Raw genomic sequence first — 15,235 nt, 5'->3', positions numbered from 1 at the left:
AGGATGTCCGAGGGCAGAATGTTGGGGATCATGTCCACAAGATGATTCGGCTGATTGAGCAGTTGGAACATCTTGACTTCAACATGGATTTCCAACTACAGACGGATTTGATCCTTCAATCCCTTCCTGAGTCTTTTGGGAATTTTGTGACAAATTTTCATATGACTCAACAGGAATGCACCTTAGCTGGTTTACTCAACATGTTGGTTATTGCCCAAAAGAATATGCCAGGCAATAAAGGAAAAGAGGTAGCTTTGGTTGCATCTTCTTCTGCTGGAAAGTCCAACAAGAAGAAGGGCAATAAGAAAAAGAAACCTCAGATTCCTGGTCCTTCCAAGAAAATAGCTAAACAGAAAAGGAAGACTAAAGCTGATGGAGGCAAAGGAAAGTGTTTCCACCGCCAGGAAAGTGTTTCCATTGCCGAAGAAAGTGTTTCCACCGGCAGTATAGCAATCTAAATGAATGCAATGCCATGGTGAAAACCAACTCAAGTTCAAAATATATTTGGCGCTTAAGGTTATGTCATGTTGCAGAAGATAGGATTACAAAATTGGAGAAAATGGGGATTTTATCCTCATTGGGCTTTGAGCCTACTCCAACTTGTGAATCTTGCCTTCAGGGCAAAATGACTAGATCATCCTTTGTTGGACAAGGGCTAAGAGCTGAAAATATTTTGGAGCTAATACATAGTGATGTATGTGGTCCATTTAAAGAAATGGCTAGAGGGGGCTTTCATTATTTTATTACCTTTACTGATGATAAATCAAGGTTTGGGTATTTATATTTGATGAAATACAAACATGAATCTTTTGAAAAGTTCAAAGAATTTAAATCTGAAGTAGAAAATCAAACAGGAAAGAATATTAAAGCTCTTCGATCAGATCGTGGAGGTGAATATTTGAGTACTGAATTTGATGAATACTTGAGAGAGCATGGCATTGTTTCTCAGCTGACTCCTCCAGAACGCCATACGGTGAATGGTGTATCCGAAGGAGAAATCGTACCCTATTGGATATGGTACGTAGTATGATGAGCTATCTTGATATGCAATTTTTTTGGGGATTTGCATTAGAATCGACTTTGTATATTCGAATAGGATTCCATCAAAATCAGTTTCTTCCACACCTTATGAGATATGGCATGGAAGAAAACCAAGTCTAAAGCATGTTAAGATTTGGGGTTGTCCAGCTTATATCAAAAATGAACACTGATAAATTGGAGACCAGATCAGAAAAAGGTCGATTTGTTGGATATCCAAAAGATAGTTTTGGATATTATTTTTATTTGCCTACTTCACAAATGTTGTGATAAGTAGAGATGCCACATTTCTTGAACAACGGTTTGTTCAAGAAGGAGGCAAAGGAAGGCAAATAGAGTTAGAATTGGAGAATTCGACCAACCAATGGTCAGGATGGATATAAATCCATCTAGTCAACCTATACCCATTGATGAAACATCTACGCTTGTTCCTCGTAGAACAACTGGGTATCTCACCCACCAGTGAGATATGGTTTTCTTCATGAAGAAGAACAAGAGTTGTCTACTCATGAAGAAGTAGATCATGGAGATGATCCACTTACCTATGAAGAAGCTATATCAGATATAGACTCTTCAAAATGGATTGATGCTATGAAATCCGAGATTGATTCCATGTATAAGAATCAAGTTTGGGATCTTGTTGACCCACCTGAAGGTATTATACCTATAGGGAACAAATGGGTTTTCAAGAAGAAAATTGGTTCTGATGGAAAGGTAGAGACCTATAAGGCAAGGCTAGTAGCGAAAGGGTTTCGCCAAAGGCAAGGAATCGACTATGAGGAGACTTTCTCTCCAGTTGCCATGCTTAAATCAATTAGGATTTTATTAGCAATAGCTGCGTACTATGATTATGAGATTTGGCAGATGGATGTCAAAACAGCTTTTCTCAATGGATACATTGAAGAAAACATTTTCATGGAACAACCTAAGGGATTTGAATCCCAAGATGGTTCCAAGGTATGCAAGCTAAAGCGATCCATTTATGGGTTGAAACAAGCTTCGAGGAGTTGGAACATCTGTTTTGATGAAGCCATTAAATCCTTTGGTTTTATAAAAAATGAGGATGAGCCATGTGTATATAAGAAGGTTAGTGACAGTGCTATCACTTTCCTTGTCTTATATGTGGATGACATACTGTTGATGGGTAATGACACAGGTATGTTGACGACTATAAAGGTATGGTTGTCAAATACATTCTCCATGAAAGACTTAGGGGAGGCAACCTATATTCTTGGGATTCGCATCTATAGAGATAGAACGAAAAGAATAATTGGTTTATCCCAAAGTCAATACTTGGAAAAGGTGTTAAAGAGGTTTAACATGCTTGATTCCAAGAGAGGATTGTTACCAGTGAGACATGGTATCCATCTTTCTAAAGAGATGTCTCCAAAGACACCTGAAGAAAGAGATAAGATGGCCAGGATTCCATATGCTTGCTTATTGGAAGTTTAATGTATGCAATGTTGTGAACTAGGCCTGATATCGCATATCTCGTTAGTTTGACTAGCGGTATCAATCCAATCCAGTTTGGAACATCTGGATAGTCATCAAGAATATCCTTAAGTACTTGAGAAGAACTAAGGATTTATTCTTGATTTATGGAGGTGGAGATTTGCAATTGGATGGTTATACTGATTCTGATTTCCAATCAGATATCGATGATAGAAAGTCTACCTCTGGATATGTGTTCATTTGTAATGGAGGTGCGATCGGTTGGAAGAGTTCCAAACAGAGCACGATCGCAGATTCCACTACAGAGGTCGAGTATATTCTCGCATCGATGTCGCAAAGGAAGTCGCTTGGATAAAGAAGTTCGTGATGTAACTTACATGAGTTCCTTCCATTGAGTCAGCAGTTCCATTACACTGTGACAACAATGGAGCAGTCATACAGGCTAAGGAACCAAGGTCTCATCAGAAATCCAAACACATAGAAAGGCGCTACCACATTATCAGAGAAATAGTTGGGCGAGGCAATGTAGCCATGCAGAAAATAGCATCAGCTGAAAATCCAGCTGATCCATTCACTAAGCCTATGTCACAGACTCAGTTAGACCGATATCTTGAGAAGATAGGTCTAAGATATTGTAATGAATGGCTCTAGTACTAGTGGGAGATTGTTAGTAGTATGCCCTAGAGCATATCATTTAGTATGTATCTTGTACATAATTTTATTAATAAAAGGCATTTCCACTTTTCGGTTTATATAATATATTTATGTGTAATAGAAAAGGTCCATTGATATTTTGTTAGAAATATTATTCTTAAGTTGTTAAGAATATGAGTGACAATATTTCTAGCACAAAGTATCATAAATAGGTTCACAATCGAGGATACTTCATAATAAGGACATGACTTATCCAGAAAGATTGTATTCATGTTTGTTCCCAAGTTATTTATATGAGATATAAATAAGATGGAATGGTGAGTCTCATGCTATATAACAAACATGATAGGCACTTATAAATGATAAGTAGGCCGAAGCAGTGACACTTATGACAAGCACATGGAGTTTACTCTTGTCAATGTTTTGTCATAAATCATATCAGTGCATATAATCTTTAGACCTGAGATAGCACAGTTATCTTGTATATAGGTAGTTTGAGTTTGATACTGCTTTCATACTTGTACTATGTATGGGTATATGGGCATGTGTTGGCTCCTACTAGTTATATATGGAGGTAGGTGTTGATCAAGATGGAATCTGTTCCTCTAAGTAAATAGAGATAAAATCCTATGTTCATTTAATTGTTCTTGATGTTTCAAGTTCTGCCAGACAGATAGATTTATTCAGAAAAGAGTTTGTGATGAGAAAAATCTTTTTAATCAAGAACTGGAATTAAAAGAGAACATAATATTCATAGCAAATGGAGTTTGACATAAACCGTGACTCCAGCTTGAGTTAGGATTTTGTAACAGAGAGATTCTAGTGCATGGTAACATATGATTATAGGTTCATTTAAGGTAAATCTTATTACTAATTGGGTGGCCATGGCATGCTATGCTAGGTGTTAACCATGGTCTATGAGGTTCATAAAATGATTTAGAGAAATCATTTATGGTAAGAAAGAGTTCTGATGATATTAAGAGTTGATATCATGTCTCATTGCCAATTAGTGATGAGCCTAGTAAGTCACACACATACACAAGTTATCACCTAATTAAATATGATTTAATTAATTAATTAAAGAGTTTAAATTGATTAATTAAATAGGTTTGGTTTGCAATTAAATTGCAAAGTCCCTAGCATGACTTGAAACCAAATCTAGATTATTGGATGTGTAGTATAAATTAAATTGATATTTAAAGTGTTTAAATATGAATTTAATTGATGAGAAATTAATTAATAGAGATTAATTAATTAATTTATATTTGATATAAATTAATTAGAAGAAGAAAATAATTATTTTGGGTTAAGAACTCAAAATTAAGACACAGGGGCATTTTGGTCATTTTGCAGTGTGACACGTGGCACCATGAGATGGTGACACATGGCATAACACATAAGCTTGCCAAATGTTTTTTAATCATGTAAGATGATTAAAATCAAGATTAAATATAGGTTTGACACTTGGCACAATGTGATTGGGTCACTTAAACCTAGAGCTAATCAAAAGGTGACATGTGGCTAGGGTTTAATGTGTTAACCTAGCTATTTAAGTGTGGTTATGAAAAGAAAAAATAACCAGCAGCCTCTCCTCTCATTTGTCATGCCACTTTGAGCCTCTCCAGCTATTTCTCTTCATCTCTCATCAATTCAAAGAGATTAGCCATCAATCTCTTGAATTAAGAACACTAGAAATTGTTTCTAGTGTCCTGTTTACATCTCTAATCTCTTAAAAGGCAGAACTTGAATTTCTAATTAATAGAAAAAGCTTTAGAGGCTGTTCAAGGGCTGCCATAGGTGTTCTTGGTGTGGACAAGCTAGAGGGACAACATTTGGTGTCCTGAAGACGAATCTCAAAGGCGCAGACACGCTGCAGTGCATCAAGAGGTTAGTGTAATCGTTCTTGATTTAATCTAGGGTTCTAAAATTAATCTGATTAATTTTAAAATCTTAAATGGCAAATATAGATCCAAAAACATATTAAAAGAGTTTTAATATGTTGTTTATCATTGAAATCAAATAGATAAAAATAAATCTTGCATGGTGCATGTGACCCTAGGTGAAAATTTTTGAATTCAATGGTATAATCTTGTGTTTTTCACGCTTCCGTTCCTTCACATTATTATCAGAAAATTAACTACAAAAAATGACCAGATTAATTAGTAAATATATCACGTATTTTACCAAAATGATTATGGTCTTTTAATCAAATTGGTCCTCCCACTAACTTAGCGAATCCTACACTTCCAAAGTAGAAAACAGAAATCCTAGTTGGATGGATTTCTTGTGGCTGATTGAATTCTTATAATCCTATTGATCATCCTCAGGCACATCCATTATTGGAATTACAATGAACTAGAAGTGAGCAACTCCTTGTCCATCACATCTCATGTGAGGTTCAATCCTTTACCTAGCCCCTAATGCTCAAAATCTCATGTACATCCATTATTGACATATCTTGCATTAGTTAAGTTGATCCCATTGAGCCAGTAAACATGCAAATAATTTTAATGTCCTCAGGCACATCCATTATTGGCCACCAAATCATTTACATATTTACAAAATCTCATGCTTAACAATTATTCTTAATAAAATCTCTTAAATTAATTGCATCTTATGCAAGTATTTAAAATTTCTCAAAATAATTGCCTCAATGGAGGGCCCATATTATAATTACTTTAATTATAGAATTTCCAACTTAATCATTTGTTTGGAAGATTTTATAGTCGTCCTAATTATTATTATGGTCTCACTTTGCACATTATCCAATTAGCATGCATATATCATATACTTGCATATATTCCCATACATCTCATGCATTCATGGATAATAAATAAATATGGTATGATCATGGACTTCTCTACGAGATTCAATTCTGTGCCACCAAGAATTGAATCAGGGTATTCCTAGGTGCATTTCATTCATTCATATTACAAGAGTTGCTGAAGGAGTACATAATCAACATTTGATCTTGAATTCCTCCCACTGGTCCCACAAATGCTCTTGACCTCCTTGATCTTTTTGCAATCCAATTACATAATAATCCTTGGCATACCAAGGAGAATTTACAAGAATGAAATAAATGAAATTACAACCCAAAAAATATTACAACCTTTATAATACATGTCACCAAAATAAATTAAAATTAATTAATTAATTTACAACCCAAAGAAATATAAAAGAAATAAATCCAATCACATTAGTCTTTTATTGTCCATGATCATCCATCATGCATATCACTATTTAACAATTAAATAAAACATACATACTTAAATTCAATTGAATATCTCATATTCAACTTAAAAATCCAGATTTAAATATGATTCAAATAAATTTAAAAATTCAGATTTAAATCACATTCAAACAAATTTAAAAATTCAGATTTGAATCACATTCAAATAAATTTAAAAATTTAGATTTAAATCACATTCAAACTACTTTTAAAATTCTGATTTGAATCACATTCAAACAACTTTTAAAATTCAGATTTGAATCACATTCAAACAACTTTAAAAAATTCAGATTTGAATCACATTCAAACAATTTTTAAAATTCAGATTTGAATCAAAATTTAATTTTTGATTAAAACAACTAATTAAACATTTTAATTAGTCATAGGATGAACTTTAGAACATGTAACAATTGCATATTCCAAGGCCAAACCATTCGCACCACTTTGAAGTCCATTGATGCGCACCATTGATGGTGATAAACCTCATCCCACCACTATTGCTTTTGCAACCAGTAATGAATAATCATCTCATGATCAAATCACACAATTAAATCATATATTAATCAGATTAATTATTAGAACCCTAGATTAGATCAAGAATAAGTGCACTAACCTCTTGATACACTGCAGTGTATTTGACACCTTTGGGATGCATCTAGGACACCAGATGTTGTCCCTCTAGCTTGTCCACACCAAGATCACCTATGGTAGCCCTTGAATAGCTTCTTAAGCTTTTTTTATGAATTAAAAAATCAAGTTTTTCCTTTTGAGAGATTACAGATGTAAATAGGACATTAGAAACAATTTCTAGCATTTTTAATTCAAGAAATTGTTTGCTAATCTCTTTGAATTGATGAGAGATGAAGAAGAAGAGAAGGGAGAGGAGCCAAGGGTGGAGGCACCTTTTTGAGAATGAGCATATTATATTTTTATTCTTTCATCCTTACACTTATATAGCTAGTTCACCACTTAAAACCCTTGCCACATGTCACTCTCTGATTGGTTCTAGGTTTAATTGACCCAATCACATTATGCCAAGTGTCAAACCTATATTTAATCTTGACTTTGATCATCTTACATGATTAAAAGACATTTGGCAAGCTTATGTGTAATGCCATGTGTCACCATCTCATGGTGCCACATGTCACCCTGTGAAACGACCAAAATACCCATGTGTCTTAATTTTGAGTTCTCAACCCAAAATAATTATTTCTCTTTTTCTAATCAATTTATATCAAATATAAATAAATTAATTAATCTTTATTAATTAATTTCTCATAATTAAATTCATATTTAAACACTTTAAATAAAAATTTAACTTATACTATACATCCAGTAACCTATATTTGGCTTCAAGCCATGCTAGGGACTTTGCAATCTAATTGCAAACCAAACCTATTTAATTAATCAATTAAACTCTCTAATTAATTAATTAAATCATATTTAATTTGGTGATTACTTGTGTATGTATATGACTTACTAGGCTCATCACTAATTGGCAATGAGACATCATATCAACTCTTAATATCATCAGAACTCTTTCTTACCATAAATGATTTCTCTAAATCATTTTGTGCAACTCATAGACCATGGTTAACACCTAGCATAGCATGCCATGGCCACCCAATTAGTAATAAGATTTACTTTAAATGAACCTATAATCATATGTTACCATGCACTAGAATCTCTCTGTTACAAAATCCCAACTCAAGCTGGAGTCATGGTTTATGTCAAACTCCATTTGCTATGAATATTATGTTCTCTTTTAATTCCAGTTCTTGATTAAAAAGATTTTCTCATCAGAAACTCTTTTCTAAATAAATCTATCTGTCCTAGCCAGGAACTTGAAACATCAAGAACAATTAAATGAACATAGGATTTTATCTCTATTTACTTAGAGGAACAGATTCCATCTTGATCAACACCTACCTCCATATATAACTAGTAGGAGCCAACACATGCCCATATACCCATACACAGTACAAGTATGAAAGCAGTATCAAACTCAAACTACCTATATACAAGATAACTGTGCTATCTCAGGTCTAAAGATTATATGCACTGATATGATTTATGACAAAACATTGACAAGAATAAACTTCATGTGCTTGTCATAAGTGTCACTGGTTCGGCGTACTCATCATATATATGTGCCTATCATGTTTGTTATATGGCATGAGACTCACCATTCCATCTTATTTAAATCTCATATAAATAACTTGGGAACAAACATGATTACAATCTTTTTGGATAAGTCATGTCCTTATTGTGAAGTATTCTTGATCGTGAACCTATTTATGATACTTTGTGTGAGAAATATTGTCACTCATATTCTTAACAACTTAAGAATAATATTTCTAATAAAATATCAATGGACCTTTTCTATTACACAATAATAAGTTATGTAAACGAAAAAATGGAAATGCCTTTTATTAATAAAATAAGTACAAGATACATACTAAATGATATGCTCTAGGGCATACTACTAATACATACATTGAAGGAGCGGAAGCATGAAAAATGCAAGTTTATATTATTGAATTCAAAAATTTTTCACCTAGGGTCACATGCATCATGCAAGATTCATTTTTATCTATTCGATTTCAATGATAAACAATATATTAAAACTCTTTTAATATGTCTTTGGATCTGTATTTGCGATTTAAGATTTTAGAATTAATCAGATTAATTTTAGAACCCTAGATTAGATCAAGAACAAGTGCACTAACCTCTTTATGCAATACAGTGTGTTTGGCACCTTTGGGATGCGTCTTTAGGACACCAGATGTTGTCCTTCTAGCTTGTCCACACCAAGATCACCTATGGCAACCCTTGAAAAGCTTTAAAGCTTTTTCTATGAATTAGAAAAACAAGTTTTGCCTTTTGACAGATTCGAGATGTAAACAGAACACTAGAAACAATTTCTACCATTTTTAATTCAAGAGATTGTTTGTTAATCTCCTAGAATTAATGTGAGATGAAGAAGAAGAGAAGGGAGAAGTCTCCAAGGTGGCAATACAAAGAGAAAGGCAGCAGCTTATTATGTTTTTCTTTTCATAACAACACTTATATAGCTAGGTCACCATTTAAAACCCTTGTCACATGTCACCTTCTGATTGGTTCTAGGTTTAGTTGACCCAATCACATTGTGCCAAGTGTCAAACCTATATTTAATCTTAATTTTAATCATCTTACATGATTAAAAGACATTTGGCAAGCTTATGTGTAGTGCCATGTGTCACCATCACATGGTGCCATAAGTCACCCTGTGAAATGTCCAAAATGCCCATGTGTCTTAATTTTGAGTTCTCAACCCAAATATAATTATTCTCTTCTTCTAATCAATTTATATCAAATATAAATTAATTAATTAATCTCTATTAATTAATTTCTCATTAATTAAATTCATATTCAAACACTTTAAATATAAATTAACCTTATACTATACATCCAATAATCTAGATTTGGTTTCAAGCTATGCTAGGGACTTTGCAATCTAATTGCAAACTAAACCTATTTAATTAATCAATTAAACTCTTTAATTAATTAATTAAATCATATTTAATTTGATGATTACTTGTGTATGTGTGTGACTTACTAAGCTCATCACTAATTGGCAATGAGACATGATATCAACTCTTAATATCATCAGAACTCTTTCTTACCATAAATGATTTCTCTAAATCATTTTATGCACCTCATAGACCATGGTTAACACCTAGTATAGTATGCCATGACCACCTAATCAGTAATATGGTTTACCTTAAATGAACCTATAATCATATGTTACCATGCACTAGAATCTCTCTGTTACAAAATCCCAATTCAAGCTGGAGTCATGGTTTATGTCAAACCCCATTTGCTATGAATATTATGTTTTCTTTTAATTCCAGTTCTTGATTAAAAGATTTTCTCATCAGAAACTCTTTTCTGATTAAATCTATCTGTCCTGGCTTGGAACTTAAAACATCAAGAACAATTGAATGAACATAGAATTTTATCCCTATTTACTGAGGGTAACAGATTCCATCTTGATCAACAACTACCTCCATATATAACTAGTAGGAGCCAACACATGCCCATATACCCATACATAGTATAAGTATGAAAGCAGTATCAAACTCAAACCACCTATATACAAGATAACTGTGCTATCTCAGGTTTAAAAATTATATGCACTAATATGATTTATGACAATACATTGACAAGAGTAAACTCCATGTGCTTTTTATAAGTGTCACTGGTTCGGCCTACTTATCATGTGTAAGTGTCTATCATGTTTGTTATATGGCATGAGACTTACCATTCCATTTTATTTATATCTCATATAAATAACTTGGGAACAAATATGAATACAATCTTTCTGGATAAGTCATGTCCTTATTATGAAGTATCCTCAATTGTCAACCTATTTATGATACTTTGTGCTTGAGATACTGTCACTCATATTCTTAACAACTTAAGAATAAAATTTCTAATAAAATATCAATGGACCTTTTCTATTACACATAAATATCTTATGTAAATGGAAAAGTGGAAATGCCTTTTTATTAACAAAAGATGTACAAGATACATACTAAATGATATGCTTTAGGGCATACTACTAACAGTTCAATTAAGGTAAACCTTATTATTAATTGGGTGGCTATGGCATGCTATGCTAGGACCATAGTTTATGAGGTGCATAAAATGATTTAGAGAAATCATTTATGGTAAGAAAGAGTTCTGATGATATTAAGAGTTGATATCATGTCTCATTGCCAATTAATGATGAGCCTAGTAAGTCACACACATACACAAGTAATCACCAAATTAAATATAATTTAATTAATTAATTAAAGAGTTTAATTGATTAATTAAATATGTTTGGTTTGCAATTAGATTGCAAAGTCCCTAGCATGACTTGAAACCAAATTTAGGTTATTGGATGTATAGTATAAGTTAAATTTATATTTAAAGTGTTTAAATATGAATTTAATTAATGACAAATTATTTAATAGAGATTAATTAATTAATTTATATTTGATATAAATTGATTAGAAGAAGAGAAATAATTATTTTGGGTTGAGAACTCAAAATTAAGACACAGGAGTATTTTGGTCATTTCACAGGGTGACATGTGGCACCATGAGATGGTTACACATGGCACTACACATAAGCTCGCCAAATGTCTTTTAATCATGTAAGTTGATTAAATTTAAGATTAAATATTGGTTTGACACTTGGCACAATGTGATTGGGTCAATTAAAACCTAGAGCCAATCAGAATGTGACATGTAGCAAGGGTTTTAAGTGGTGACCTAACAATATAAGTGTAAGGATGAAAGAACAAAATACACAAGCTGCCATTCTCTCTTTGTGCTACCACCCTTGGCTGCCCTCTCCCCTCTTCTTCTTCATCTCTCATCAATTCAAAGAGATTAGCAAACAATCTCTTGAATTAAAAATATAAGAAATTGTTTCTAGTGTCCTGTTTACATCTGTAATCTCTCAAAAGGAAAAAATTGATTTTCTAATTCATAGAAAAAGCTTCAGAAGCTGTTCAAGGGCTGCCATAGGTGATCTTGGTGTGGACAAGCTAGAGGGACAACATCTGGTGTCCTAAAAATGTATCCCAAAGGTGCCAAACACACTACAGTGCATCAAAAGGTTAGTGCACTTGTTCTTGATCTAATCTAGGGTACCAATGGATTAATCTGTTAATTTTAAAATCTTAAATAGCAAATGTAGATCCAAAAATATATCAAAAGAGTTTTAATATGCTGTTTATCATTGAAATCAAATAGATGAAAATAAATCTTGCATGATGCATGTGACCCTAGATAAAAAATTTTGAATTTCAATTATCTAAACTTGTGTTTTTCATGCTTCTGTTCCTTCAATTGGTATCAGAGCCACTATATTTGCCATTTAGATTGTTGTTTATACGATTTAATTGTGTGATATGATCATGAGATGATAGATCCATTGCTGGTTGCAAAGATAGGTGGCGGCTTGGATGGGACACCATGTGTGCGCAAGGTTTGTTCATCCCTTATGGTGCGCATGGTTTTGGGCAATATTTATGCAATTGTTATATGATCTAATGCTCATAATTATGTCTAATTTATTTTTTGTTAAATTGTTTAATTAGAGTTTTATTCACACAATTAAATTTTGATTCAAATCTGAATTTTAAAAATTGTTTGAATGTGATTCAAATCAAAATTTTTAAAGTTGTTTGAATGTGATTCAAATCTAAATTTTTTAAAGTTATTTGAATGTGATTCAAATCTGAATTTTAAAAGTTGCTTGAATGTGATTCAAATCTGAATTTTTAAAGTTGTTTGAATGTGATTCATATCTGAATTTTAAAAGTTGTTTGAATGTGATTCAAATCTGAATTTTTAAAGTTATTTGAATGTGATTCAAATCTGAATTTTTAAATTTGTTTGGATGTAATTCAAATCTGAATTTTTAAATTTGTTTGAATCATATTCAAATCTGGATTTTTAAGTTGAATATGAGACATTCAATTTAATTTAAGTATGTATGTTTTATTTAATTGTTAAATAGTGATATGCATGATGGATGATCATGGACTATAAAAGACCAATGTGATTGAATTTATTTTTTTTATGTTTCTTTGGGTTGTAAATTAATTAATTTATTTTAATTTATTTTTGGGTATGTATTGTCACACCCTACTCCTCGTAAGATGTAACATGCTCCCGTAGTACACCTAATGAATTACCGTATTATGCCTATCGGTAACCCATTAAATATACTACAAGGGATTTTAAAATAATTTTCGTTCATTTTTAAATTGGTGGGTAAAATTTTTTTCAAATATTAAAAACCTTTATTTAAAGTCCAAACATAAATCAAATTTTTAGATATTTAAAATCTCTGCAATTTTTATAAAAATTTCGGCAGAGTGCTGTCTGTATTTTGAGAAAACAGTTCTTCAAAACCTGAAAATAAAAACACTCCCAATATTTTTCTCAATCACAAACCCATTATTCAATCTCATTTCACAAATCAACACAAGCAACTCAATACACAGTTTAAATTAAATCAAACATTGAAATATCTCATTAAGATAACAAAATGAATATTTATATTCATGGGAGTATTAAAAATTTAGTAGTGTAAAACTTTATAAATACATAAAATCTCAAGATAACCTTATAATAATTTGTATTTCATTACAATCCAAAAATATACTACAAAAGAGTTAGTACAACTACTCAAAGTAAATTTCATACATACAATTACAGAATTACATCAAAATCTAAAGTACAAGGGCATACCTATGATATACCCGAAGATAGTCTCACTATGCCTTTTAGTAATCTTGCTCAGCTGCTTTATATTTCTTTCACCTACGACAGCATAAATTCATGCTCAAGGTTGGCAACACATCAAACTTAAAATTTACAATCCTCAAAACCATGCAATAAATCCTTAAATGTATAAGAAAATTTACATCTAATTTATACAATTTCATTTAACAAATTAAAATCCTCAACACAACAAAATTATAAATCATAAAATAAACTTGTTCAAATTAATTTAGAAGTGAAAAGTAATAAAATAGTTAGTTGTGCACAAACCTTAAGCGAGTCGCCTCTTGACCTTGACTCGATTCCTCGGGTTCTTTCCCGGTGTTCTTTTCAACTGAAACACATAGTTTCACATTGTTTCAGTATCATAACTTAGCATAAATCCAAAAATAAATTTAATTTCACTTTTACCTAGCTCTAATATGCTAAACTTGACGTTCTTCAAAATTTGTGTTTTGGGGTTACTATTCACTACACTATTCAAGTCAATTTGTTGACTTTCTAAGGCTTAATAGGTATGGGAATTCCAACTTCACCCACATACTACATTTTGGTTACTAAATTTGTTGGTTTTGGTTGTTTACTCAAATTCTAAGTCTTTTAGGCAAATTTGCAAATTTTCAGTTTTGGTGTCTTAAGTTGCACTGTTCCATTGGTCATTTTTCTGTTAGAATTTGGCAAAACTTTCTTCATAGAAACTGTTCCCTATTGTCTTAAATTTATTCTCCTTTTTGAATCACTCCAATTGGAGTTTTGTAGCTCAAGTTATAGCTATTTGAATTATGGCTGCTGGATTGGACTTAACCCAGATTTTTGGGCACCAAACTGGTTCTGGTAGTTTTAAGTCACCAATTTTGGGTGGCCCAATGACTTGGTTAAGGGAATAATTTGGGTTTGTGTTCTTCACAAAAGTTTTAGATCTATATCTCAGCTTTCCACAGGTAAAATTTCAAGTCATTTAGACCTACCTAACTCAACTTATGGCCAAATGAACAAACACTGTTCATTTGGTCATTTTTGTATAGGTCAGACTAAGAAAATCTGGATTTGGTCAATTTGTTCACTAGGTTTTGGTCACTTTTTGGGCATGATTCCTAAATGAAAATTGTGTCATTTTGTGTCTATTTTCATTCCCAATTGGTCTCATACCAATTGGACTTGTAAATTTTCAGTTTTGGTCCCTCAAAGGGACCTTGGTCCTACTGCCAGCAGCATGACCACATTCAATCCGAATTTAAACTCAATTCCAACACTTCCAACACACTTCATTTGGTCACAAATGACCATTTCTCACCTCAAACTAGGTCAAATACATCATTTCACACATTCTCACATTTTTTTCTTCCAAACCCTAGGTGCCAAACCGTAACTTTCATACAATTCAACTTACATACATTCCAAACACCAATCCATAGTTTATAGTCAATATTCAACCTAAACAACCATTTAAATACATCAAATTTACTCATTCTAAACCTAAACCCTAGCTGACCAAAATTCATGTTTAATAAGACATGCATGATTTTTGAGATTT

This window comes from Hevea brasiliensis, chromosome 5, assembly GCF_030052815.1.
Source record: "Hevea brasiliensis isolate MT/VB/25A 57/8 chromosome 5, ASM3005281v1, whole genome shotgun sequence".
Taxonomy (NCBI): domain Eukaryota; kingdom Viridiplantae; phylum Streptophyta; class Magnoliopsida; order Malpighiales; family Euphorbiaceae; genus Hevea; species Hevea brasiliensis.
Note: the sequence above shows the minus strand (reverse complement) of the source record.